Source organism: Furipterus horrens, unplaced genomic scaffold (genome assembly GCF_987537825.1).
Source record: "Furipterus horrens unplaced genomic scaffold, mFurHor1.1.pri manual_scaffold_7, whole genome shotgun sequence".
Lineage (NCBI taxonomy): Eukaryota > Metazoa > Chordata > Mammalia > Chiroptera > Furipteridae > Furipterus > Furipterus horrens.
In genome coordinates, this window is record NW_028327177.1 from 127,853,351 (window position 1) to 127,880,906 (window position 27,556).

The window sequence follows — 27,556 nt, forward strand, 5'->3', positions numbered from 1 at the left end:
TGTTTGTGCTTTTGGATGCTAACTTCCAGACACTGAGTATGGTCCTGTGCCCATATTTTTAAAAAACTCACAGAAAATATATTTGCCAAGTCATGCTTTTACGAATTGTTCATTCTTACGTGACTCTAAGAAAATAAAATATTTTTTCCAACCAGTACTTCTGAATCCATAAATAGTCTTGTTCACTTTTAAAACTGGTTTTGTGGCAAATCAGGGTACGTTATTTTCATAGTGAGCATCATTCTTCTTTGATATATCATAAATGCCATTTGCCACACGTGTGGTCATAATATATCTTGGGTAAGGTGGGACAGAGTAAGTGGATGAATGAGTCCCAGACTTGCTTAAATTCATCTTGCTTAAATCAATCTACAAATTGTATGACTATTGTTCAACTGTCTCCTTCGTTCCTCATCTGTCATCTGCAGAGTGGGAAAAAGCCAGCCATTTCAGCTATACAAGTAAGCACTCACGGCAGACCTTGTGACCTAGTGATTGATCTGGACAATAAACTTTGTTGTTCAAGCTCTCCCACTTGCCACTATTGGAAAAAGGTGAAGATAATTGCACAACTTTTGAACTCACTTATCCTCTTGAAAGAGGTATATTAGATTACACAGATAAAAAGAGTCGTGGGGTATTGAATATCCCCACAAAAATTTTAACTGAACACAGACATGGATTTTTCTGTGCTGTCAAGCCACCTATCCCAGTTGTTCAGTTAAAAAACAACAACATGTAGTTATGTAATTTCTAGACTGCCTTCGGGCGAGATGCAAATAAACACCCAGACTATGTTTAACAAACCTTCAGTCACTGTCTGTCACTGTGATGTTTGTCTAGAGGCAAATGAAAGTAGATATCTTTGGTGCATTTCTGAAGGCAGGTTCTTCAGCGCTGTGATTTGCTCTGGATGTGTTCCTCGGCTGGGGCTCATGATTACACCACCTCCAAATTCATTGTGTTGAGCTTGACGGTAAGATAATGTAAGAAAGCAATTAGTTTTAAACAGCAGGAGTGCCATCAGTGTGAAAGAAACAAATTACATGGTGGGGTGATAATTTTCGTGATTGCCAAGGAAATTATTACAAATGAAATCTGTACTAAAAGCTGTGATTGTAATCTGTAAAACTAACACACAGCAATACATTCCTCCCTAAATGACAACCCAAGCCCCTTTTGGTGTCCTAATGAGAGGTGGTCTGGCTCATTAAATCACATCAGAACTTCCCATGAATAATGAAGCTAAACATTACTTACACTTGATCTGTTAAATTCTACCCTGTTGCCTTGTCATTCAATATTTCAGCAAATATTTGTAGTGTATGTATCAGGAGCCAAAACTGGCTTTGTCATTACAAATTATTGTTAGCCAGACACTTAACTGTGTATACCTAAGTATACACACACACTTTTACATTTTAATAATTTTGCTTTATTAAACTAAATTTTTACTTTTTCGTTGGCTATTTACTTTAGTTAGAAATAGCAAAATGCCATTCTATTTCTTTATAATTCTACATCTTTTCATTTTAGTAGTGGCTATAGCTAAAATTGTCAGGATTATTAAATTTAAAATCAAATTTTCTGTCTGTATTCCAATCACTTATATCTATCCAGGTTTCTATTGCCACAAAAGAAATGACCTTAAGGTTGTAAGTTTGATCATCATTAAAAAGTCATGTTTGTGAAACTTAGACACACGCAGGTTTTTTAGACAGCATCTTGAAGTTGAAGCTTTTATATGTAGAAGTTGTCTGATACATTTTATAGAATCAATGTCAAACTGAGTTCAATAATAAATTTATAAACAAGTACAATACAAATGATAACAATGACAATTACTGTATGCTTGCTGTTAGAAACTGTTTTAAGTGGTTTATATCTGCTCAATTCAATCTATTATCACAAGAGCCCTAGGCGTTTGGTACTATTGTTCAATGTTTAGACATGGAGACTGAGGCTCAGAGAAGTTAAATAACTCTCAGAGTTCCTCACATGACCTTGAAGAAGCATGTATTCAAACCTGGGCAGTTTCCAGGATCCTCATTCTTTACCATTGTGTCTGAGGCTGAACATGAGCAGTGGTTATCCTCATTGATGTACTCATCATAATTTGATTGCAACATGCATAGTCAAAGAACCTTAGTATAGACAGGTACTATGTGCTTATCATCATTTTATTTAAATACACAGAGTTAATGAATCTTAATTTAGGTAGCAGCAATGTACTTAGGAATGGGATTAAGTTATATAGAGTCAAAGAATCTTAGTCTGGGAAGATGCTTTCAGGATCTAATCATTTAACCAGGCACTTAAATATTCCTACAATCTCCTCTCTCTTTACCCTAAGAAATAATTGAGTTAAACTTGAGAATCCCACTTGCTTCCGTGACTGAAAAGACTCATTTCCATCCTAACTCTTAGCCCAATCATCCTTCTAGTCAGTACAAATCAGTGTCCTCAAACCTAATCTGGACAAATCAATATCATTAAATTAGGTTGTTGGAAATTTTTTTACATATGCATCCTAATTTGGGTAATTATAGGATAAATCACATTATTAATGTAAATTAAATCAATGAATAAATATTAATATTTTTGAGACACTGTATAACTTAGAGGAAAGTAGTCATAATAGGTGACTTTTTAAAAACTCACTAAGTAAATTGTTTTTGGTTAGTGTACATCAGAATTAGGGATTTCTTTTGAGTTTGGTTTTAATTTTTCTCTTATCAATATGCATACATTCTAAACAGTTTTTGACATAATATACCTGTCACATTAATTAACTCACTTGATCAGAAATCGGTTCAAACAGAAAGACAGTCTTGGGTTTATTTCCCACATGGGTCAAGCATTGTGTGTAGGGAAGAGCATGCAGAGTCTGGAGCCAGCCTGGCTGGGCGGTGAGACCAGCTCTACCACCTCCCAGCCGTGTGCTTCATCTCTCTGTGCTTCCACGTCCTCCTCTGTAAAATGCTGTGAGCAGTGTATGATACATCATAAGCACTATAAAAGTGATGATTGAGGAAGAAAATACCTTGGGCGTAAGAAGCAACCATGACCTGATTCTTTGTACTTAATTGATGCAGAGTAAATATTTGATAATGGTACTTAACTTACTTTAGAAGACTACCTTTAGTAGGTACAGGTCTCTGACTCTGTCATTGTAGCACAATAGAGTTTTATTTCTTTTCTTTCTAAGTCACAGAATCTTATATCAGCAGACCCTACCCTTTTTTGAGAGCATCCATGTCATTATAGTCTGTAATTATTATACCAAACAAGTGTTGTTTTGGTGGTTTTCTTCAGAATATACCCAAAGTTGAAGAATCTATATCAAAATGTTCTTCTGTGATGAGGCTGAGCAAAAAGCCTTTCTTATACATATAACAGTGTTTTGTTATCTGGTAGATTTACATTAGACCATAGCTGCCAAATAAAATCTCTCTCCTTTGAGGTTGCAAAGCTCCATAATTAGTTGACTGGTGCAGTCAGGTCGCCAACAACCTTCCTTCCAATCCTAGCACAGAATGAAATAGACTCTCAGATCTGGAAGGAAATTTGAGGTCAGCTAGTTTAATTTGCTCATATTATAGGTGAGAAAACAGCCTCTGGAAGACTAACTGTCACACAGCAAGTTAGTTATCTGTTCATCAGTAGCTCGGAAAAAAAAAAAAGTTGCATTTTTTTTTTCTTTAAAGTTGCATTTTTAAGTGATTGTTTCAGTTATCTGTTTCTGCATAACAATAAAGTGGCTAAAACAATCAAGATTGTTGACTTACTGAATAGTGTTATGATTCTGTACATTGACTTAGCAGCTCTAATGCCCCATGTGATGCAACTGGGGCATTACACTGCTCCATTTATCTATGACCTCTGTGGAGACTCCTCAATCAGGCACCTTGGTTCTCCCCTACATGGTCTCTTTCTTCATATGTTGTCTTATCCTCTATGGTCTCTCCATGTAGCCTCTCTCCCTCTTGCAGGATATTCTGTGACTGAAATGGTACATGTTTCAACCCTCTTAGCACAGTGTTCTTTACATTGAGTGCAAATTATTGCCTTAAAGCTTAACTGGATAAATCAACTCTAAGAAATTATGCTGTTGGGATTATTTCCTTTACAGCATGGTGGCTGGCTTCCAAGATAGAGCATCTCAAGAGAATTAGCTCCAAAGTGCCAAGTGCTCATCAAACCTCTGTTTGTGTCATGACTTGTGAATATCTGTTGGTCAAAGCAAGTCTTATGGTCAAACTCAGAGCTAATGTAGAAGGGCACTATAATAGAGTATATATTTTGGAAGATATGGTTCAGTTGGAGCTATCAATGCACCTGCCTATCAGAGTGGGAGTGAATTTATGTGGTCAAGGTCAAAAAGAGCAAGATGCAAGAGCATAATATATTTAACACATAATGTGATGATATTTTGATTAAATTTTTTACATTGCTTCATTATTAAGTGCATAGTCCTATGTGGATTGTAGAACTAAGAGGTAGGCGAAACTTTCCAGAATATGGTGAACAATGTAAATGATCGCATTGGCTTTGGTAAACACTGTTTCTTTCTTTCAGATGATGAGATTGCGATAGAGCCAGGCAGCTCTTGACATTTAAACATTCAAATCTTTAACCGAAAGACCAGAAAAAAAATCCAGTAAAAAGTAAAGGCATGTGAATGTTATTTTGGATATGACTTGCCAATAACAAGACCAAGACTTTGGTATTAGTTGTTTATTGAGATGAAATTATTGTGGCTTGAACCTACGCTGAACTGCTATAGACTGTAACTCAAGAGGGAAAAAAGTGCCAGCTTCCTAACAAATATCACCTATTAGCACACACAAAGAAATGCAACATGAATCAATCATAAAGCTCTGTCCTCTATAAGGCTTCTCTTGGCCTCTGTGAAGTCCTTGACAAACACCTGTGTCACTGACAGCTAGTATGCAAATTGCCTAAAAGCTCCATGAGGCTGATCTGGGCAAAGGAAGCCCATCTGTCAGTTCTGTGACACTTCCCCTCTTGGGTCCTCACCTGGGAATATGTCCTTGAGACACCCAGATGGATAAATTCATGCCACTGTCTGGTACCACCAACCTTGGAGGACATTGTCACTTCTATTTCTCTTACTGATTTTAATGTTGATCTCCTCTTCCCTCATCTCTCAAAGAATTAAATTTTAAGGCTAAAATGTAAATGGATGGCAAAGATTTTACTTCTCAACAAAATGGACACATTATTTTTATGCCCAGAAGGTAGAACATGGTGAACCCTGTGTTGGAGAAATCATGGTATTCACTGGTTATTTTCCAATGCTGTGTGTGTGGTCTGGTTCTCACAGAAAACACATGATTTAAAATTAGCTGGAGCTTGTCAACTGTTGCTGAGAGATGTCAGAGGTTTTGAGAAAGACAGTGGCATGGTGTTATTTTAGCAGGTTTGCCTATTAAGGGCATTTATTGGAAGTTATTTCATGATTCTTATCCCCTCTTCCTTCTTCTTTTTTTTTTTGTTTAAAGATGACACAACAATTGCATATGAGCATTTGATAAAGGAAGTCCAACCTTCATTTCTTTGATGGTTTTATGATTAGACTCCAGTCTCTTACCCACCTCAGGCTGAAATCCCCAGGGTAAAGCTAGGAGTGACAACAACAGAATCAGAAGGGCAGCCATGTCTTTGATCATTGATATCTGTTCATCATAAACAGACTTCTTTCACCCATCTGGTCTAGCAGAAAGCTCTCCTCCTATTTCTTTCTGACCATACGAAAGGTGCACATGGGGAAAAGAAACAAGGACACAAAAGAGTTCATAGAAATGTAAAATAAATCAAAATCTAGAAGAGTATTTCTTCTTTTGAAAAATTCTCAAGTCTATGGCAAATAATGTATGAAAGTCTGTGAAAGTTTTACGGCAGGACAGAGTTGATGCTTTTGATCATTTTGACACCTAAATGGTTCATAATTTCTTCATATTAGATCCCGTTTTCCTTCTTTTCTCATGAAATGGTCCAAAAGACGTAATGTTGTTATTGACAGGACTTCTAAACTAGTTATTATTTGCTAATAATGTTTTGTTAAAAGTCTGAGCAGAGCATCTTGCCAGACAGAGAGTAAAACTTTTATGCCCAGCGGTGTTTGGATGAGCAAGATAATTATACCCTTGTCCACAGCAGATGCTCTGTTCTTTGCTTTGGCACTTTCCCTGTTCAGTGTGCAAATAATTTTCTCTACTGAAGTTGGTAGTTATTTGCAACAAATATATTTCTTTTCCAGCAAAGAATGGATCTCTTCCATCACCACTTGCAAATAACAATGGAATTGGAGTTTTTATTATTTCAAACGCACACCCAAATCTGATGTGAAACAAACAGAAATGCATACGTGTTCCATGAGATAATAAAAAATTATTTAGCAAATAGTTGTAAAACTACATTGTAACAATTATTTCAATACCCTTATTAAAATCAAGATAAAAAAATAAAATTTTCAGTCAAACAGACGTAAGTTTAGTTAATAATAGAAAAGACCTTTATTTGCATGCATTTTTAAAAATCTTATGAGCTCTCTCGACTTCTGTTTTCTATATCAGGCAAAATTCACTTTATAGACATATTTTGAGACCCAAAACATGGAGTTCACTTCCCTCACAGTTCTCACAGACCTGCATGACTGTCCTACATTTGAAAAAATGAAGGTACTCTCCTTGGTCACTGATCAACAAATATATTTCCATAAGCCAATATACTCACTTCTTCAGGATAGCACAGCTGCTATCATGTGTCAGTAAGCAGCAGCTAGCGGGTGTTTGGCAGAGAGCTGCAGAAGGAGAAGAAGAAAGATCTACTTTCCATAGCTCCCTTTTTTTTGTATTTTTACCACAAGTTCTCCTAAGTAGAAAGGCAAATATAACCTCTCGTCAAGTTGCCATGTTTTCGCAACCGCGTAACGCAATGTGCATTTATTTAATAAAACTAAGAATATAATTGGGGGTTGGGTTTCTGGATTATCCCTGGATCTCCCAAGCATAATCATTGCTGACAAGATTTTTATGGCGAAATTCAACATCCAGCAAATAATTTAAGTACCAACGGAAAGGTTTTCCTCAGTCTATACGTAAGTGCTGAGGAGCAGAGATGTGTCTTGTCAGACACCCCATCCTCAGCTTTTCAGCATGGCAGGGGTGGAAACGGCTATTGAAGGACAAAATTTTGCACACAATATTTATCACCCGCAGAGGCATGAGGAAAATGTCCCCTGGAGCCTTACTCAGGGAGGAGATAAATCTGCCTGTGCTCAAGTTTCTCAGAGGAGGTGAAATTTGAGTCAGGATAAATAGGTTTTGCTACTGGGAAACCAAGACGAGGGTATCCCATAGGGTGCATGCAACAGCATGGATCAGGAGGCAGTAGGTTCCTCTTTTGCCAAATGCCTTTATCAGAGCATTCTCAAATACCGCTCGCATTAGGCTAGAGGGCACCTCTTGTTGACAATGAGTTGTGGCTGAAAAACCAGGGGAAATCCATTATAAGCTTGATAGGAGTACCAGACTATTTTGTGTATGCATATCCTAATAAAGATTTAATAGCTCAAATATTTATAAATACAGTTCTAGTTGTATGCAAGCGTCACACGGGTGTCACTTGAGATGATATCAAAAATGGGAGTAAGAATGGCAGTATAATAGAGTTCTAGGTTCATGCAAGGTTAAATGAGATAAGTGATAACTTTTGTTCAGATGGTACCTAGTAGGACCCCAGGTCATTTTTACTTTGGATCCTCAGTATTGGATTTTCATCTCTGTTTCCAGATGAAGAGCACTGAGTATCCAAAGGCCATTCAAAGAACTTAAGTACTGCTCAAAACATTGCATCCTAAATTATAAATATCTAAGTAGATCCTGTGTAAAGTCAGGAACTTCCTCCCCAGTACAACAATCAATGCCTCTCTGGGGACATGATCCTTCTCTCTGCCTTCCTTTCTCTGAATCTTTCTGCTCATAGGAAGCTATTCCACCCTTTCTTCTCTAATCACACATACAAAGGCACATTTGTGCTTCCATACCCTTCCCCATTTGGAAATGTACTTATATACACACAGTAATAACACCACCCTGGGGATATTATTCATACATTGTAGAGAATTCTTTTAAGGTTTTAGGATGAGTTTCTATTGAAAAGCAACTTGTAACCATTTCTAACCATCATTGAACAATTCGTGTAGTTTTTTGGGTTTATCCTGTGACTAGTCACATCCAATAATGAGGCTTTTACAGAAATGAAATAACTGTAATTAAATGGTTAGTCAAGTTTTGCAAACTATTAGAGAAAACCATATCCTTCTCATGAGATAGACCATAGTCAAAGGACCACCTACTTTTTCTCTGATGTACGTCGCTGAATCTGCTTCTCACTGCACGCTTCATTCTCTGGGGATTACCACCAAGGTCTTTTCTTGGGGAAAAAAATGAGTTAGAACCAAAAACAAAGGAATGTCATTATTCTTCAAATAATTTAATTACTCAGAAATGTTTTTTGGCGAAACATAGTTTCTAGCATCTTCCATCTTCCTGCTATTTATCTGTACTCCAGATTACCTCATTCATTAGTTCTGACAAGGGACTGTATTTGTATCATTGCCTGACAGACGTGTTACATGTTTCAGTCTTAAAATATTTGACTCTGAGCTCAGTGCTGCATACTTGGGGGATGATGTTAAATCAGCCTCGGCGACACACCGCTGTCATCATGCCAAATAACTCAGGGGAAAAATGATAAGGGTGTAAGGAGATCAATAAGGCAAGAGAATTCGTGCTTTCAAAAGCAAGGCAAAATATGAGAAACCCTATCAGTCAAGCATTGGGGTGTAAATAAAGCAAGAATATGCCATGTTTGGCACATCCTTACATTAGAATGAAACATTATACTGTGGGTAGTAAATTTCCCTTACATTTGCCTAATTCCTTTAATATAGGTCATTCTAAAATACAGTCATAAGACTCACTGGCACATTGATCAGTCTGGCATTGCTTTTATATTGCTTCCCTCCTAACAGAATGAAATGAGGAGATGCCTGATGAATGCGGAAGACATTTCCTAGGCCATTTAGATGTGAGTGGTCACAGTGGAGAATTCCCTCTGCCTAGTGATGATTTGTATAACACACATCTTTGTTAATATGAATTATTCAGGTACATTTCTGCCCTTTGAAATGATATTACTCTATAGGGTCCTCATAAGTACCCAGTTGCATTGGATTTTGGGGTTGAAAACAAGCAAACTATAGAGACTAGCAATATGGAAATTAAACCCTTTATTGAGTACTAGGTACTCAGATGTGCATCAGAAAGTGATAGCTTCTCTTTTATAGCAAAAATATCATAGCATTCTAAATTTTCAAAATACATGTGAATAACTTGCAGACATGAAGCAGTAAAATTTATGGACTTTTGGAAATAATAATTTAGTTTTGTGAGCTAATGGTCAAGGAGATCTTGTGAAAATGGCCCAGAGCCCTTGAATGACAGGCTAAATATGTGATCTTTAGACTATGGAGAGCATTTTAGGATTTTCTTTTTTCTAATATGGGGACAAAGTCCAAAAAAAATAATTTTTGTTTTTGGAAGATAAAGTGCTGGGCAGGTTAGAGTATGCAGAGCTTGGGAACAGGAAAACACACGTTAAAGACAGTTGCATTAATCCACATGCGAAGTGCTCCCAGACAAGACTAGAAGCAGTGGAGTGAATGGAAAAGACAGCTGTGAGGACATAGAGAAGGAAGCATAAGCAGGACATGGTGCCTGAATGAAACATAGCCATGAAAACGAAAAACAGATATGTCCAGATGTTAAGTGACCAACACACAGATCATCTGTAAAATATGACCATTAATTTCAAGTTGAACAGCCAAGGCATAATGTACTATAAAATGTTCATGGCATGACCTGGAAGACACTTGGAGGTGCCCTTCAGAATAGTGAGCCATCAGGAAAAGTATCCAGGGTAGGTAATCAAGAAACATGGGCTGAAATCAAGTTGTAGGCAGAAATAACAGCAAGTGAAAAAACATAGATGCAAACGATCACACAAAGTACTTACATGTAAAAATGGCGGATTGCCTATTGGTATAGGAGAGAGTTGGCTGGAAAGGTGGGTTACAGAGTTAGTGTCAGCGGGTCTGCGTAGAAGCTCATGAAATTTAAGCTTTAGAGCCCCTCCTTTTCTCCACCCTTTTCAATATCCTGTATCTAATCTCATCTTCATTTTGTATTCTTCTCTTTAAAAATGCCTAGTTACCATCCCAATTGTATAAACTTTGCCCCACAAAAGCCTCGTTTTTTTTTTCATTGCCTAGCCATGTCTTCACGTGGTCGTGTGGGTATGGAAAATTGGCAGAAGAAACATTTTAACCACAAGTGGTAAGATCCTTGTCCCTTCCATTTCAGCTTCCACTTTTGCACCTCCCTTTTTCTCAGCTGATGGTGGATATTTTGGAATTCAGCTAAGGGGAAGTAAGGTGGCCTAAGCACTTAGTTTGGATGTAATGAGATATATGTATGTGTTATCACGAGCTTTCTGTGGTGAGAGTGTTTTCCAAGAATACTCACGCGGCCCACTATCCTGGGTACTGTGGCAGAAACATGCTGTCACAGATCCTATTGTAACAGGAGTGTGGCCTCTGACACCCAACACTGAAAGTATATGGGAAAGGATATAGAAGAAAAAGATTGGCAAGATCTGAAGCCAAAGAATAACTTTATGCAAAATTCTTCCCATTTTTGGTCCTTAAATTTACTGTCCTAACAATTTATAGACTATTACCATTTAACGAATTGTGAAACTAAAGGGGAAAAAAAGTATTCTAAGCTATCAATTAAAAAAAAAAAAAAGCATATATTTTTATCAACTACTAGAAGACAAAATTATCTTTTTATTCTCTGTATGGAAATTATAAAAGTACTGCTATATGATAAGGCAATCAAAGAGTATGCAGATCAAAAAAGAAAAAGAAAGGGAAAATTACTTTGAAGTCAGAGAGTTAATATTGGTATTTTTATTTTCAGCATTTTTGATCTTTGTATTACATGTCAGCTTTTTAAAGTTAATAATTTGTTGCAGCCTCTTTTTCATTCTAAATAATATTTATTTTTATAACTAATTTTATAAATTTTATTTATATTTTCTTAAGGAGTCCCTAAAGTTGTGTAAGTTTTAGGTACTACAAAACCTGGATCTGTTCCTACATTGTGGGTTGGACCTTACCTTTCATAATCCAATGCATAATCTTAACCCTTGACCCATCCATGAAGACCCCCTTTAGGATTAAGCATTTGCTATGGTCTGAATGTTTGTACCTCTTCAGAAATTCACATGTTAAAATCCTAATGCCCAATGTAATGGTATTAGGAGGTAGGGGCCTTTGGGAGGTGCTGAGGTCATGAGGGTGGAGCCCTCATAAGTGAGATTAGTGGTCTTATGAAAAGGGGCCCCACGGAGCCCTCCCTTACCTCCTACATTGTGTGAAGATACAATAAGCAGACTGGGACCTAAAAGAGGGCCCTGGCTGGACCATGGTGGCGCACTGATTTTGAAATTCCAGCCTTCAGAACTGTGAGGAATAAAGTTCTGTTATTTATGAACTGCCCAGACTGGTGTTTTGTTATAGCAGCCTGAATGGGCTAAGACAGCATTTGTTGCTCTCAACTTCCACAGTGTTCAGTCTTTTACCTTCACTCATCTAGCTCTACTCTGAATATCCTCATTCTCCAATTATTATAACTGAGTGGCTCATACATTAGTGGAATATATCAGTATTTTTTAAAACCCTATACCCAAATTTAGGTTTAAAAAAAAAAAAAAAAAAAAGCTCCAGTTTCCATATAGCATAGTATTTGAGAAATATATTTAAGTAGGATTTTATAACTGGTTCAAATACAAAATATGTGGTCAAATCAAAATTGTAATAAACTATATACTAAAGTCAGGAAGATCTCAATGTGTAACATTATTCCACTTAGAGAGTTTTAAGAATGATAACTAGTTTAGTTCAGAAAAGTATTTTCGGAAGTACACAGAGGACTTTGAAGTATGGCCAATGGAGAGGAATTGCCCATCATTTAGTACTATGGCATTGCCAGCAAAACAGATATAAAATACTTATTTTTACTATAGTTTCTAACAGAACAAATAAAATACACAGGGAGACCACCCATTGAAATTTCAGTTTAAATAATGAACACATTTGGAAGTCAGTTATTATTTTCCTGCTTTCCCCCAATTTCTCTGTGACTTCAATAAAGAAGAAAATCTGTGAGATTACGTAGGGACAAGACATGTGGATAATGATTGGTCACTGGAACTAGCATGTCAGCTACAGCCATAATTTTCATCTTTATTCAGCTCATAAACAAGTCTTATCTTTATTTGACCTGCTGGGGTATAATAAGTAGCTCAAAGTAAATGGAATACATTGGATCATTCCATTTTCAGTATTCTAATCAAGAGAAAGCATGTGCAAAACATACGTCTATTTTTTGTCTTTATCTATTTCCTTGCGCAGGATTATAGATTGTGTCTATAATGAAAACTGGTGGCCAAGATTAGAGGCGTGTCTGTCTGTGTGTCTGTCTTTACAAATTGCTAACATATGACATTAACTGGCCTTGCCAGCAGCCTTAGTACTGATTAAAATGAATGACTAGTGGAATCCAAATAAATAAAAGGAAACGTGCCTTTATATATAGCACAGCCAGACTCAGGGCGAGTGGATGGTCAACACTGCCAAGCAATGCTCCTCCACCAGTGGTATGAGTGCTGGGATCCCACGCTTCCGTATGCCACTGTGGTTTGGTCCATATTTCAGGAATCTGTCCTTTCCTCTGCTGAAATCAGAGCATAACACCAGCGGATGCCTATTTTCACTGGGCAATAAATACTCCTGTACCCCGCCCTCAAAAGTCTCAAATGAGTCTATTGATAGACTATAACTCATCTGAATAAAAGCCATCACTCTGTTAGAAAGTTTTATGTTGTTATTCCATTTTTTCACTTTATTTTAATCTTTATTATTCCTTATTTCTGCAAACCACAAGGAAAAGCAATCAAATTAATTTCATTTATTGTCCTTGAGAACTCTGGTTACATAACTTGGCCAATTCACATTTCCATTTATTCTGATACTTAAAACGATCACTGTGAGTTGTATCATGTTCTTTATTAGGAGAAGCATAGATTACAATAAAATAAAAAGGCATTCTGATAAGAATTAGCATTGGACATCACACTCTTTTCTCTTACACTTTAAAAAAAGTAAATATAGACCACATTTTGGTGCATATCGAGTTTCTCTTTCATGTGCTTTCTGTCCTGTGATTATATGGGCTTTGAACTTTGTGCTCACTTCACCTGCATGGACTGTTTCTCTGTTTTTGTTTCTTTAGTATTTAAAGGAGTAATGGCCATTGGTTATATTTTATCTTTTAAAGTATTTCTCGTAATAATATTTAGCTTTGTATATTATTGTTGAATTTACATGACTTCCAATTAGAGTCGTGCATCACTTAACTATGGGGATACATTCTGAGAAATGCATCGTTGGGCGATTCTGTCCTTTTGTGAACATCACAGAGTGCACTCACACAAACCTATGTAGCCTATTACACCTAGGCTACCAAACCTGCACATCATGTTACTTTACTGAATACTGTAGATAATTGTGATACAATGCTAAGTATTGGCTTATCTAAACATATGTAAACATTAAAAAAGTACAGTAGAAATGCAGCATGAAAGATACATAGTACCCCTGCTGAGGGCACTTACAATGAATTTTCAGACTGGAAGTTGCTCTGGGTGAGTCATTGAGTGAACCGTTTGTGAATGTGAAGACCTAGAACATTATTGTACATTACTGTACATGTTATAAACCATGTGTATTTAGGTTTCATAAATTTATTTTAAAATGTTTTTCTTTCTTCAGTAATAAATTAACCTTGGCTTACCTTTTTACTTTATAAACTTTTATAATTTTTTTTTTAATTTTACAACTTTTTGCAATAAAACTGAGCTTAAAACATGAACATTGCACAGCGGTACAAAAATATTTCATTTATATTTTTATGCTTTAAATGTTTTTTTTTTTTTGTCTTTTCTTTACTTTTTAAATATTTTGTTAGAAACTAAGACACAAACACACATTAGACGCAGGGTCAGAAGCATCAGGGTCACTATCTTCCACCTCCATATCATGTCCCACAGGAGTCCCTCCTGAAGGACCTTTTTGAGAAGGTGCCATTCTTTTCAGAAATATGTATATGGCGGTTTGCTTGATTTGCTTTTTATTTTTTATCATAGATTTTCTTGTAAGCAGATAATGTACCGTGAACATTCTTCTCCATTAATGAAAACTTTTGGTGTTGGGGTCCAGGTTTTCAAACTTTCTAAGGAGCTTGTTGAGGAGTTTGTCTACAAAAGCTTCAGCTAAACCCTTCACTGTGAATCTTCTTGAGGGTTCTTCTTTTTCTTCCACCTACAGTTTCCTTTTCTCCTGCCTCTTCTTTAGCTATGCATTCCTGTTCTACTTCCCACAGCTCCTCATTAACCAGTTCCTCAGGATCCGTCTCTAGGAGCTACTCAATGCCGTCACCATCCACACCCAGGTTAAAGCTCTATGCCATCTAAACCGTAGCCTTGTTGATTTTTGCCACTCTTGCATTGTGGTGTTAGAGCAGCTAAGTCATCACTAGGCAATGGGAATTTTTCATCTCCATTATAATTTTATGAGAACATGGTTGTTTATGTGGTCGATTGTTGTCCAAACCATTGCTATGCAGTGAAGACTGTCTGGGTTCTTTTATGAATGTTGCATCATGGAGCAGATTAGCAGCTTTTGATCTTTCTTTAGTATATAACCTTTCTCTAATTAGATCACTCCTTCTAGTCAACATTTTGGGCAGAAATTCTTCAAGTCAATAGCTTCAGGAAATCTATATATAAGGAACTGCAATTCTAGGCTGCTTTGCTACACTGTCCATGTTTTGTAAACTTGAAAAATTTGCTTACCCAGTTTTGTGTTCTGTACGATGTTGGTTATAAGTGGTGATGTGATACATATTTTATATTACACATGTAAGTTAATATCCAAAGCTAGCTTATTATAATGTTTAACTCCACACACTGTTATTTACTGAATAAAGGAATACTTAGAAATCTACCAATATTATGATCTCAAGGAGGCCCCTTTTATTGTTATTCCGGTGCTTAATGCTATATTTTTTGCTTTTGTGATGGATGCCGTCATAGTTTAGTTTCTTAGGTTTGGTTGTCTCTGTTTTGATTTTGCCTAAGATGTGATGAAATTTATGGTGTTAATGGTCTTCCCTCAAAGAGTTTAAAGTGGGCCCTGAGTATTTGTACTGGAAGGAACGATGACATAATGCTATTTTCTTTTCAAGGAGCTCTCTGTTGGCTAATGAATAGGGAGTTTCTCTGAGCCCCATCTTTCTTTAAGAAATTCTTATGTTTCCTGTGCTGTTTCTCCATTAGATCATGGGGATTTACTAAATCAGTCTGCACATTCTGCCCATACACTCTCTCATGGTGCCCTCTCTTCCTAGCAGCAGAGACAGCCACCAAGAAATATTTATTCTGTCTTCCCAGGGTATTTGTAGCTTCTCCTCTACTATTCATGCATTTAAAACCCTTTGCTTTGTTCCTGTCTTCTAGGATGTTAGGCCACTGAATATCAGGCATTTCACCTATAGTCACATTCATTTTGCAATGTAGTTGGAGCTGGAGCTGGCTTGTATCACTTGGGGGAGTTGATTGCTAACTTCTCGGAAATTTCCTGAAGCAGTTGTTGAACTGTTAGTAGTTTAAATGCAGCCGAATAGAAGTATTTGCATGACAAAAATCAGCATAGCTATCCTTCATGGTTTTGTTTGTTTTGGTTTGTTTTGTTTTTTTCCTCAGAGACTTGGATTACCAGCACAGTGCTTATTCTGAGTTAGTTTTGTGTTTTGATCCCCGATTCCAGCCAATTAGGCTTCTTTTGAATGGAGCAGCCATTGAAGCTTCTTTTGGGAAAGAAAAGGGCTGGTGACTGTTGGAACAGTCTTGGTAATTATACTTTAGAAAAGGCTTTTCTTTCTGTTTCAAGTTACACATGATACTCTAAACTGAAGCAATATTGGGTATGTATAATAAGTACTTTGGATGGCATAAATGTATGATTATCCCATTTTATATAATAAACTATTTGCTAATCACCCCAGGACATGTATCTTACAACTTGTTAGGAATTAGGGAGATAATTAAACTGAAATAAACAGTTGGAGCAATTGTTTACACACAAAATTTCCTTTTAGGGCAGCACTTTTTAAAAACCTAATTATTTTTAGTGTTAGAAGCTATAAAATTGGTATATTTTATTTTCTGTATATGAAAGTCCTTTTAGTTAAGGGCATTGGGCATTTAGTTATTTAACTGATAATAATTTCCCACTTATCAAAAGAATAAGATATATTTGGTAATGATACATCTTATTTGAATGAGTACTTCCACAGTTTATAAATAATTTCCCTGAGTCTGTATAGTCTAAGAATGACTTTCCTTGTGAAAATCTATGTTTATCTTAAAAAAAATTCTTCTGAGTGTCTTGTCATCAGTTTATCTGGAGACAGCTAATGTCAGTAGCTGAAATAGTACTAACTAAGCCTGATGTCTCATTGAAGAATGACATTTCTTTTTTTATAATCTAGAGAATTTCAATTTGACACACATCAATGGGTGTTTTACTTTGTATTGTAAGATTTTAAACTGGAAGAACCGGAGTTTTCTAGATCATCTAATGAACCAACCGATATACTTCTTACTCAAAAGAAAATCATTGTCATGATAACAATAAGTATTGTAAACATGCTTTTGGATTTATATGATAATAATAACTAGCAACTGTAGATTGCTTACTGTGTTCCAGATTTTATTCTCAGTGCTTTACACATAATCACTTATTTGAAATGTTTAACAATTTTCTATGGTAGTTACTATCCTCAGATGAGGAGATCGAAGCAATAAAGATTAAGTAATTTGCCCCAGGTTGTACAGACAATAAGTGGTGAAGCAGGATTTGAACCTGGATGGTATGGTTTCAATATCAATGCTCTTAGCCCAATAACAGTAGAACATACTTCTTCTTAAGCCTTTGGAGAGTCTACCAATCAAGGGCAAATACTCTTTAGTTGCAAGTCATTTTGTTGCTTGATCCCTTTTTAAAACTTGGGCATTAATTTATCTCCATAATTACTACTTCATGGCACAAAACAGAATAAATGTTGAAAATATGTTCACAGAAAATTATCTGGGCAAGTGCTCCTTCCCATTTTTATAACAAAACAATTATTTTGTATACATTAACTGCTATCACATTTTGTCTTTTTGTGAAAGTTATTGTGTTTTGCAGTCTAAATTTCTTAGATTTAGGACTTTCAAAGCATAGGTTCTGTTCACATTTAATTTTTCTACATCAATAAAATATGAATAAATTGGTTTATAAAACAACACAACTATTTTATGTCACGGAATATAGGTTATTGTTTATGAATGTTCTGAACTGACCTGGTAGTTCACTGTCAGAAAGCATTCTTCTTCTTTTGCCTTTGTTCAGTGGAGAGAGAAATAATATTGATAGAATAACATACTACATGGGGCATAGGGGGGCTCTTTTTGGTGGGTATGCAGCAGGTAAAGTAGATGATGCCATATTGAAATGCAGAGCTTCCTATCTAGGCGGAAAGTTTGTCTTCCAAAAATAGGGACATTTATTTTTTACCAGCAATTTATTTCAACTGCTCTCTTTTCTTTGTATTTAGCAATTTTACAATTCTGATAAAAATGTTTGTTATTGGCTAAAGACAAATAAAATCCACTTTGTTTCTCCCAAACACTATAGTATACTTCCTGGAAATCTTTTACTAATGTGCATTTTGAGTCAGGGGAGGTATCAGTTGAAGGAGAGATTTCATATGCCAAAATCTAGACCCATTCAGGAGGGAAAAAACACTAAATTATGATCTCTACTGAAAGAAGATCAGTTGCATTAAAAAATCTAATAGCGGCATAAAAATTGTGACCATTGTTTTGCTCAGCACATTTAGATACTGCAGATGTGTGGTACACTGTGAGAGATGATGCCTTTTACTTGGAAGGTGATCTGTATCAGCACGGTGCAATAGAACTTTCTGTGATGATGAAAATGCTTTATATCTGCCTGTCCAATATAGCAATTAAAAGCCATGTGTTTTTAAACATATGGCTAGTGCAGCTAAGGAACTGGGTTTTTATTTTAATTAATTTGAGTTAGTTCTGTTTAATTTTAAATAGGCTACTGTATCAAACTGCACGTATCCAGAGTTAACTGTGGAATTAACTAGAGCTTCAGGTTCTGGCTATGGTGCAGAGTAGCTGAACAACCTTGGAAAGTCATTTAACTTCTCTGAGTCTCGGTATTCTTGTATTCTCATTGTCAATGTGGGAATAATAATAGTATCTACTTCCAAAAGTTCTGAGATAATTAAATAAATCAATTAGTATAAAGCTCTTTGAACTGTGCCTGACATAGAACATATTCTCAATAAACATGAGCCATTGCTATTCTTGTTAATTATTTTGTGACCTTTGTAGATGTTAATGGTGTAGAAACTGAAAATGAGATGGAAATGAAATAGATCTAATGTAATAAACAGAAAATGCTACAGAATAGCTTAGAATTTTAGGTGATCCTAGGGAAATGACTAAGATTTAGAAAAGTAAAAAGTATTTATAGGGTGAACATACATTCTAATTTGTTTTGGACAGTCTTAATTTATACTTTGTGTCCTGGTTTAATTATTATTATTTCCCTGTTTTGCTCTCAAAAGTGTTTCACAAGTATTTGTAAGAAAAATTTTGGAGTTACCCTAGAATAAGATATAGAAATACAGCCCAGGCATTTCAGATGGAAGGAAGAAGGCAAAGTAAAAATATAGATGCAGATGTGACTATGGAGTAGCACGAAAGCTGAATGAGCACTGGGAAACAGAAGAAAAAAGTTAGGTATGGCCTAGAGAGACATAATGAAAGTAGAATGAAAGCTTTGATAAGGAAATTAGATTTGGTTTTAATGCTATTTACGATATTATTACATTACTCCTGAGTCAACACAGATTCACTTTCAGAAAAAAAATTAATTCTAACTTAATTGGACAAAATTATTTGGGGGATCAAAAGAGCCTTGTACCATTTGGAGTTTTCATTAGTCTTCCATTATTCATAGTAATTTTTGTTATATATAGTTTGAAACAAAATTACTTAGATTCTCCATTAGCTATAAGTAACCAAATCAGTCATATGATTGGCTAATATGAAAAGTCAATTGAGAGTAATTATGGCTCATTATATCTGTTTTCAAGAAAGAAGGGGAATGTGTTCATTTAGTTGCAATAAATACTACGTCAACATATCTTCTGGCTATATTCTTTCAGCTACATCTATTGGTCTCCATTCTTTTTAGGCCAGCATACCTGATAAAGCCAAGGGAATGAATCATTGTCAATATTACTGATTATAATGTTAGGGAAATAAACACTATATTAGACTGTGAAATATAGATTATAAAACAATTAGGAAAATAATCAATAGAGATTCCAGGAAAACTAAACTAAACAAAAAATTTAAGTAAACATATAAGGTACAAGAATTCAACTCAAGTAGAATTTTTTTGCTCTTCACAAAGTCTCCTCTTTATTTCTGATTGCATTCTTAATTAAGACACTGACCCAGTAGCCCAGAGAGATCCACAGTTGATGTGGCCTGTTCTGGGTTGTCATTCTTTTCTCAGTGATTCTGGCCCATCATAAAGCAGATATTTGAGTGGATCTCTAAAGTATTCTTGAGACAAAGTAGAAGTCCTATAGAGGGATTATGGTCACTTTGGTACTTCTGGAGAATTCTAACAATTACTGTCAGTGTTATGTGTAGCAGCATAGTAATCCACTCCTAGGGAACCAATCATGGCTTTTTTTTTTTTTTTTTTTTTTTTTTTTTAATCAACCAGTAATTTTCAATATTGGAACTATGATCTGTTTGGGTAATTTTCAAAGTATAGACCTGACTGTTTAGACTAATACCACAAGCACCTCACATTTTGAAGTGTGTTTTTTGTTTTTCTTCAAAGAGATCAAGAGTTAGTCAAATGAAAAGGGTTAGGCAAGGACCAGATGTCATTGCATTTGAAAAACTGAGCAATATTTATAAAAGCAGCACCTCTTCATTTATAGCAGCCCCTCTTCTCTAGCTTCTATATTTATTAATTAAATTGGTTGATTGGTGCTTAAAATGAACAATAACTAATTTGTGTTTTTAAGTGCATGCTTTTAAAAATGTAATTTAACATCTAAATCTCTGAAATTCAATGACTTTAGATTAAGCCTTTTTGTAAATAGTATAGAGCAATGTGTAATTGTGCAGTCTGCTGATGTTTTAAAAACTAATATTTAGAGCAAAAGTGAATCTCATCCTAACAGAATTTTAATAAAACCCCAGCAGTGATTTGTAAATACCTTGAAACAATTTGCCATTCCACCCACAATGATTGTTTCACTACTGCTTAATTATTGCTTTTCGGTTCTAGATGCAAATGGAAAACCAAAGTTCTAATGACAGGTTTTTTTGTTTGTTTGTTTGTTTGTTTGTTTTTTTGTGGAGTTCTATTAGTTCTTTATATGTTTTAGAGACCAAACTGCTGTCCAAGGTGTCATTGGCAAATACGTTTTTCTATATGGTTGGGTCCTCTTTCATCTTGATGATGTTTACTTCAGTGGTGCAGAAGCTTTTCAGTTTGAGGTAGTCCAATTTGTTTATTTTTCCTTTGTTTCTCTTGCCCTAGATGATGTATCAGCGAAAATATTGCTGCATGGGATATCTGAAATTTTACTGCCTATATTTTCCCCTATGACTTTTACGGTGTCACAACTTTTTTTTTTATTGTTTTTTTTTAAGTATATTTTATTGATTATATTTTACAATAGTTCCAATTTTTTCCCCTTTGCTACCTTCCACCCAGCACCCCCCCTCCCCCAGCAATCCCCCCCAAAATCCATGGCCGTGGTTCGTACATACATGGTCTCCCACTTCACCCTTTCATATATTCTTCTTCTTTTTTTTAAATAAGTAAATGATTAATTAATTATTTTAACAATGACAGTTTTATCTCAAGAAACAGTGACTCCCATGCTTAAAAACAATAAATGATTAACTCTTATAGTTCCCCCTTAAAGGCAAGTTATCCCAACTAGGACTGAGAGAGCAAATGTTTAAGGATCTGCCTCATGATGATGTGGTTGCAATTGATAGGAATAAAAAATATTTATTGAATATTGACTCTGTACCAGGCAGTGCACTAAATAGTTTATATGTCATTTATATAGTAAAGCCTCACAACAGGTGAGATCAGAAAAATCTCTTTTTCTTACGACTAGAGGTTTAAGTGCCTCGTTGGTGGCAGAGCAGGACTGTCAGTGGGCAATCTGGAGCTCTCAAACCCCGTATTACCCCTGTTGACAGCAGCTATTACCTAGACCAGTTGGCATAGAATGTGCAAATGATTGCCTTTTGTGCAGAACTTGGTCCTTTATTGCTCATTTCCATATCCGAGCTGTGGGTAGCAAGAGAAAAATGGGGCATGTTTTCACCAAACTCTATTATAAAAGGCATAATTGAAACGATTGTTTTCTATAGTCATAGTCTACATAATGGAGAGGCAATTGCCTAGTATAAAATTGCAAAGCGATAATGTATGTGGTTGATGAAACCCTGGCTAAAATTGCGTGGCTTGCCTTAGATATTAATTTAGCTGCATTTGTTATTGCTTGCATGGACAATATTCATATTCACACTCATTTGAGGCTTTTACAGACACTCCAGTGATCACCACAGTTTTTTTCATGTCCATCCTCTCATGTTGCGTTGATACTAGTGGAGAGGTCTGCAGAAGCAAGGTCATGTGGAAATTACACTGTCTGGGACAGCAATCCAATAGCCTGCAGCAGCGTTATCCACCAAGCAATGGATTACATGTGTACGTGCAGGCTAAATAATGTATGATTTAAGACAGGAATGTGGTTTATATTCATTTTTGGATAGTGAAAGAATTGGCATGTCAATCCCATGAGAGACTTTATTCAGGGCTTTACCCTTGAATGGATGAAAGAGTACAAATTCTATTGCACTGAAGATGAATAAAAACAAATTGAGGAGCCCATCAACAAAACAGACTGCTTGCTGCATGATGCAGTCCAAGGCTACTCCAAAACCACCAGACCAACTGCTTCAGGATCCTGCCAGCAACCAGATGCCGGCAATAGAATTGACTGCAGTTTGGCATCAAGGCTCTGTGATTCCCAGCCAAGGGGAATTGCATGCAAAAAATATTTTAAATTCTCTTTGTGAAAGAGTTATGTTTTCAATCAGAGGAATAAGTATGTTTCAAATGTATTCTGCTTGCCAATGAAATGTGGCATATAGGTATTTTAGTTGTCTAGGGTGGAAGTGTGGGCTGGTGATGCCATGTGTACTTATGGGTAAGAACTTGAACTTTGCTTTGGTCATGGGGTTTTTCAATGACATCGTTTTTAGGAGATTGAGTTGGTATCATTATTAAACGAGGGGAACCGTATTGTCCTTCAAAGAGAGTGGCTGGATCTGTTTAAAGCTGTGATTCTCAACCAGAGGCAATTTCACCCCCTTAGGGGGCATTTTGCAATATCTGGAAACATTTTTAGTTGCCACATCATAAGGAGCGGGTACAACTGGCATCCAGTGGTAGAAGACAGGGATGTGTTAAGGTTTCTACCATGAACAGGACAGCCACATATAGCAAAGAATTAATCTGTCCACGATGTCAGTAGTACCAACATTGAGAACCATGGTTTAAAAGTATCCTGCTAGCGTATACATCTTACAACCCCGCCTTCAGACAGTGGTTCATCTGATGTAGCTTGACATCGTGCAAAACATAACTTTTAATGATTTACTTTAACCTGTTGATGTGTGGAAAACATTGATTGTCTGTGCCGAATGTTTTCTGATAAAACAAACAAAAACACGATTCACCTCCTTCTGCAATTTACCTCCAAAACACATAGGACGTAAAAAGTTGTACAAGGAGCCTCCCTCCAAACCTACACACACGAACCGCACATTTTACAAGAACGTAGGAGGATCTGGCTGATTCACTTCTCCAACTTGAAAAATGAGGCGTATTACCAAAGCACACTAAATGAATCAGCTGTTTAGGATGATCTACAAGCCAGTTCATTTTCCTGTTATTAAATAACAAACCATGAATCTTGACAAATGAACCCCACTCGTTTGTCATTATTTGAAAAACTCATAACATGCTTGCTTCTGCGGGTCACTTCCCCTTCGAAATTAAATTGTAAGATTGACCTTATTTACATGCTGATAGAGGGGAAGAGCTTGTTAACCTTCATTTTGATTGTGCATTGTTTACGGTCATCATTCTTTTCTTCCCCCTTTATACTCGGCTCACTGGGGCCCCTGCCAGTGACCCCTGCAGGGCTCGCTCTAGGGCGGCTGGTTGTGTTTACTGGTGAGGTGAAGTCCTCTAGTGTTGTGGGGACTGCATGGCTTCTGGAGTCAGACTTCCTCCGTTCCAATCGGGGCACGAGCCTCGTGACCTTGAGAAGGTCATTCGCCCCTTTTGTGCCTCAGTTATCTCATCTCTACACTGAGATTGATATCATTTGCCTCATCAGGCTGCTAGGAAGATGACCTATAAGATGCTTAGCAAGCACACATTAAATGTTACCCATGATTATTAGAATCTTCATCTTAAGAATAACATCTTCAAAAATGGATGCCAGATCATTTTACCTCATTTCCTAAAGAGGACACTGAAACTAATCTGCTGATTGAGCAGCCCCAACATGTGGCTAAGAAGGCTTTAGCCCCTGTCCCATAATCCCTAACAGACCCTCTCAGCAGTGCCACCGCGAATAAACACCGAAGTAAAATCTACATGTTTGCCAAGCAGATGCAGTTTTCAGAGAAGTCCTCTCTCTCCCTCCTTCCATCAAGTGCCATCCCAGGCCTGTCTTTTGAAAATCTGCCTTTTTCTCTTGGTTTTAACCACAGACACTGAAATTCATAGCAACCCCCTGCCCTGTTACAGCTCCGCATTACAGTGGTCAGCAACCCCAGACCACAAGCCGTCACCACTCCTAAATAGGATTTATAAAGCATGACTCTGAGCCACATAGCAAAGTCAATTTCATCTGAAGGAAAATATTTTTTTTTTACTAACATTTAAAAATTTCTTCCTCAGGGGTCTCAGAATGACTTAAAAGCTAATCAATGATAACATCCCAAGTTCGTTTAAAGACAAAGAATTGAGAAAGGGATCAGTCACATTTAACCACTTTTAATCAGGAAAGTGGCTTCTGTGAACTATTAACCCCTAAAGGTTATTGATGCTCGCTCTCTCTTTTATTTTTAAGATGCTGTAGTTTAGTCATTTGTCTTTGGCAGCCAGAGCCTACAAAATCTCCTTTGCTCTCCACAAATTAATTCATTTCAGCCTGTGCATTTGTCAGACATTCCCGGAACATTCAGCCAATGTTCGGTTGATTAAAAGATGTGTATTTTGAAAGTGGGTGGAGAGGAAGGAATTTATAAATCTCAAAACCAAAGAATGATTTACCATGCAGACCTCTACCTGAATCATCCAGCGCACCATCAACACATCAATGAAATATTAAGAATTAGGAAGAATGTCAGCGCTGCGTCTTAAAATCTATGGATTAATTGGTTCAATAACACTGAGAAAGTCTACCTCTTTCAGCAGAATTTCTAGAACTCGAACAAGAATATGATATAGAAAACTACCTTTGTGTAGTTTTTCAAAGGGCTTTGGAAATACATCTTTTCTCCACAACAGTCTGGTGCTTCTACTCCTGTTTTTAAATTACACACCTTGTTTCCATGCACACAAGTTCCCGCTCCTCATTCCAGCTTTGATTTGCTTTTGACTGTTTTGTTTAATTTTTTTCCCAGTGAATACATTGGGCCCTTTGCAGGGCACATTTATTGTTTTAGGCACCGTACAATTTTCTAAATGGTGCTGCAGTTATGTAAAATGCTTGCAAAGACCCCTGAGGGAAAACAAAAGAATTAAGTAAACACCTATTGATCATTCTGTAGTTGGCGCGTTCTTATTTGATCAGTCAGTGGCTCAGTCTGAACTGGCCCATCTGATCTGTGATCTATAAAGCTAGAGACATTTTTCTGGCTCTCTGGTGATTTCAAAGGCTAGACAGCAGGAGCAACTGCTTTAAACAAAGCTTCATTTTAAAAGAAGCCTGAGTACAGAATGGAATTCAAAGAATTTAGAGGGCGGGGAGGTGAAAGTGGTAAAAAGAAGGGAAAAAAACCCTGGGAAATTCAAGAGAAGAAAACACATGGGAAATAAAAGATAAATCCCATCTGTCCCATTGCCAGACACAGACACCAGGGTGCTACTTCAGCCAGGATCTCTTGATCACCTACTAAGTGCAGGGTTTATAAAGAGGTAGAGCTTAAGGGTTATGAAGTGTCTCAGGAATGAAACAATTCTTTCGTTGGTCAAGAAGGAATGGTTTTTCATGCCAGATGAGAATCTTTACACAGATATTAAATTCCAAAAGGCAATGAATATATGCCATTTTATTCAAATAGTGGGAACAGAAAATACTGTCCCGAGTAGTTCATTTTAAAATCCTACCTTAAACATGTTGGTAACAAGTTAATATTAAAGCTACGGTTGAGGGAATGTTCATTTCAAAGAAGGGAGTTGGAGGCTCTGGGTTTCGCTCCTGGCATTTCTGCCCTGCTAACTTCCCATTTCTTAAACAAACTGTCTAATACACCTTGGCCACTTTGGGTTTGTATTTGATGATTCTGTCTCATTCTTCCCACTCCCCACAACCCCCAGTTCATAAAAGGAAAGCCTGAGGGAAGGGAGGCCAGTAGGAAGCTTGAAGTCCTTTACAGGATACAGGAGGTGGTTCAGAATCTGTCCTAGAGAAAAAGTGGGAATTCAGAGAGAAGGATGATTCTAGAAACCTCTTGGAGGTTTTGGTAGATGACCATATTTTGAGATTTAGGATTCACGAACAAATGAAGCCAACCCCAAGGTCTCTAGCGTGGAGGCTGGAAGAATGACAGTAACACGGAAAACATGGGATAGCTGTGATGGGCAGCCGGTGTGGGCTATTGGGAGATGAGAGCAGATACAAGCAGTTGCACTTTGACAAATGGCATCTAAGAGGTGTTGTCCTATAGTGAGTTGGAGATGTGGACTGGGGCAAATCTGAAATCCTGGAGATACATGTTCAACAGACCGTTACAGCAGGAAACAAGGCTGGAAACCGCTAAAATGTGGCCTCTTGTGTGAGTTATAGGCTGAATTTATTCACTTTTTATTGTACAGCATGTAGCCTAAGTATTTATTAAGTACCTACTTGCCGTTTGATAAGTACATACCTCCCACCTCTGATAAAACAGCTAATGCGTCTTCAGGTTAAAATTTAGTCAGAAATGTCCCCACTGGAATCTGATAAATGTGTTTATTGTGTCTTTAGGTAGCCTTCTGGGTTATGGTTGAAAATATCTGGGATAGACAATACAGATATGAATGACAAATATGATTGCTATCATTATTTATTATTTTTACATTTTTGTTATTGTTAACATTTATTGTGTCCTTACTAATTTTCAGGAATCGTTTTGTTGGCATTGGCTCATTGAGTTTTGGTAAAAACCCTATGACACAGGAGAGTACTATTTTTATCTTCCTCACATTAATGAGAATGTTGAGTCTCAGAGAGGTTAAGGCACCATCCAAAGGTCACACAGCCAATAAGAAACTCCAGGGACTCCAACCCAGTCAGTGTAAGTTTAGAACTTTTGAAGATATGTCTATATGAAAAATAAATAAAGTATAATAAGTAATATATCTACTAGTTTTGCCATGTATAATTATAAAGACTCTCACATTGTATATTCCAAGTTATTGGAGGTTATTTTATCATTTCCATTTTCTCATAAAATAGTATGACAGGTTAGAAAAGTAGTTCTCTAATGGGGAGATTTTACTCCCAGGAGACTTTAGCAGTGTGTGAAGACATTTCTGATTGTCACAACCGTGGAATGGGTGTTACTAGAATCTGGTGGTAAAGGCCAAAGGCGCTGCTACCAACCTATAATGAACAGGACAACCCCAACAACAAGGAATTATCCTAGCCACACTGTCAATAGAGCCTAGGTTGAGACCCTGGAGTAGAGTAAAATACAGGGAATCTTGACTGTGCAGTGACAGAATGGTGGCTGAGTCTTGCTAACAAAGTATTTTTTACCATGAAGAAGCAGGTTTGGGAAAGGGAGAAGAGATGAGATAGATTCATTCACTTGTTTATTAATAGAATCACTATTAACAGAGTGATTTCTTATTTTAAACTGA

At 36.6% G+C, this 27,556-nt stretch overlaps 1 protein-coding gene across 2 annotated transcripts in view; it reads left to right on the top strand.

The window, feature by feature from the left end:
• Window positions 1–27,556, top strand: part of RBMS3 (RNA binding motif single stranded interacting protein 3) — a 611,777-nt gene that overhangs the window by 122,196 nt on the left and 462,025 nt on the right. The window lies entirely within an intron of this gene.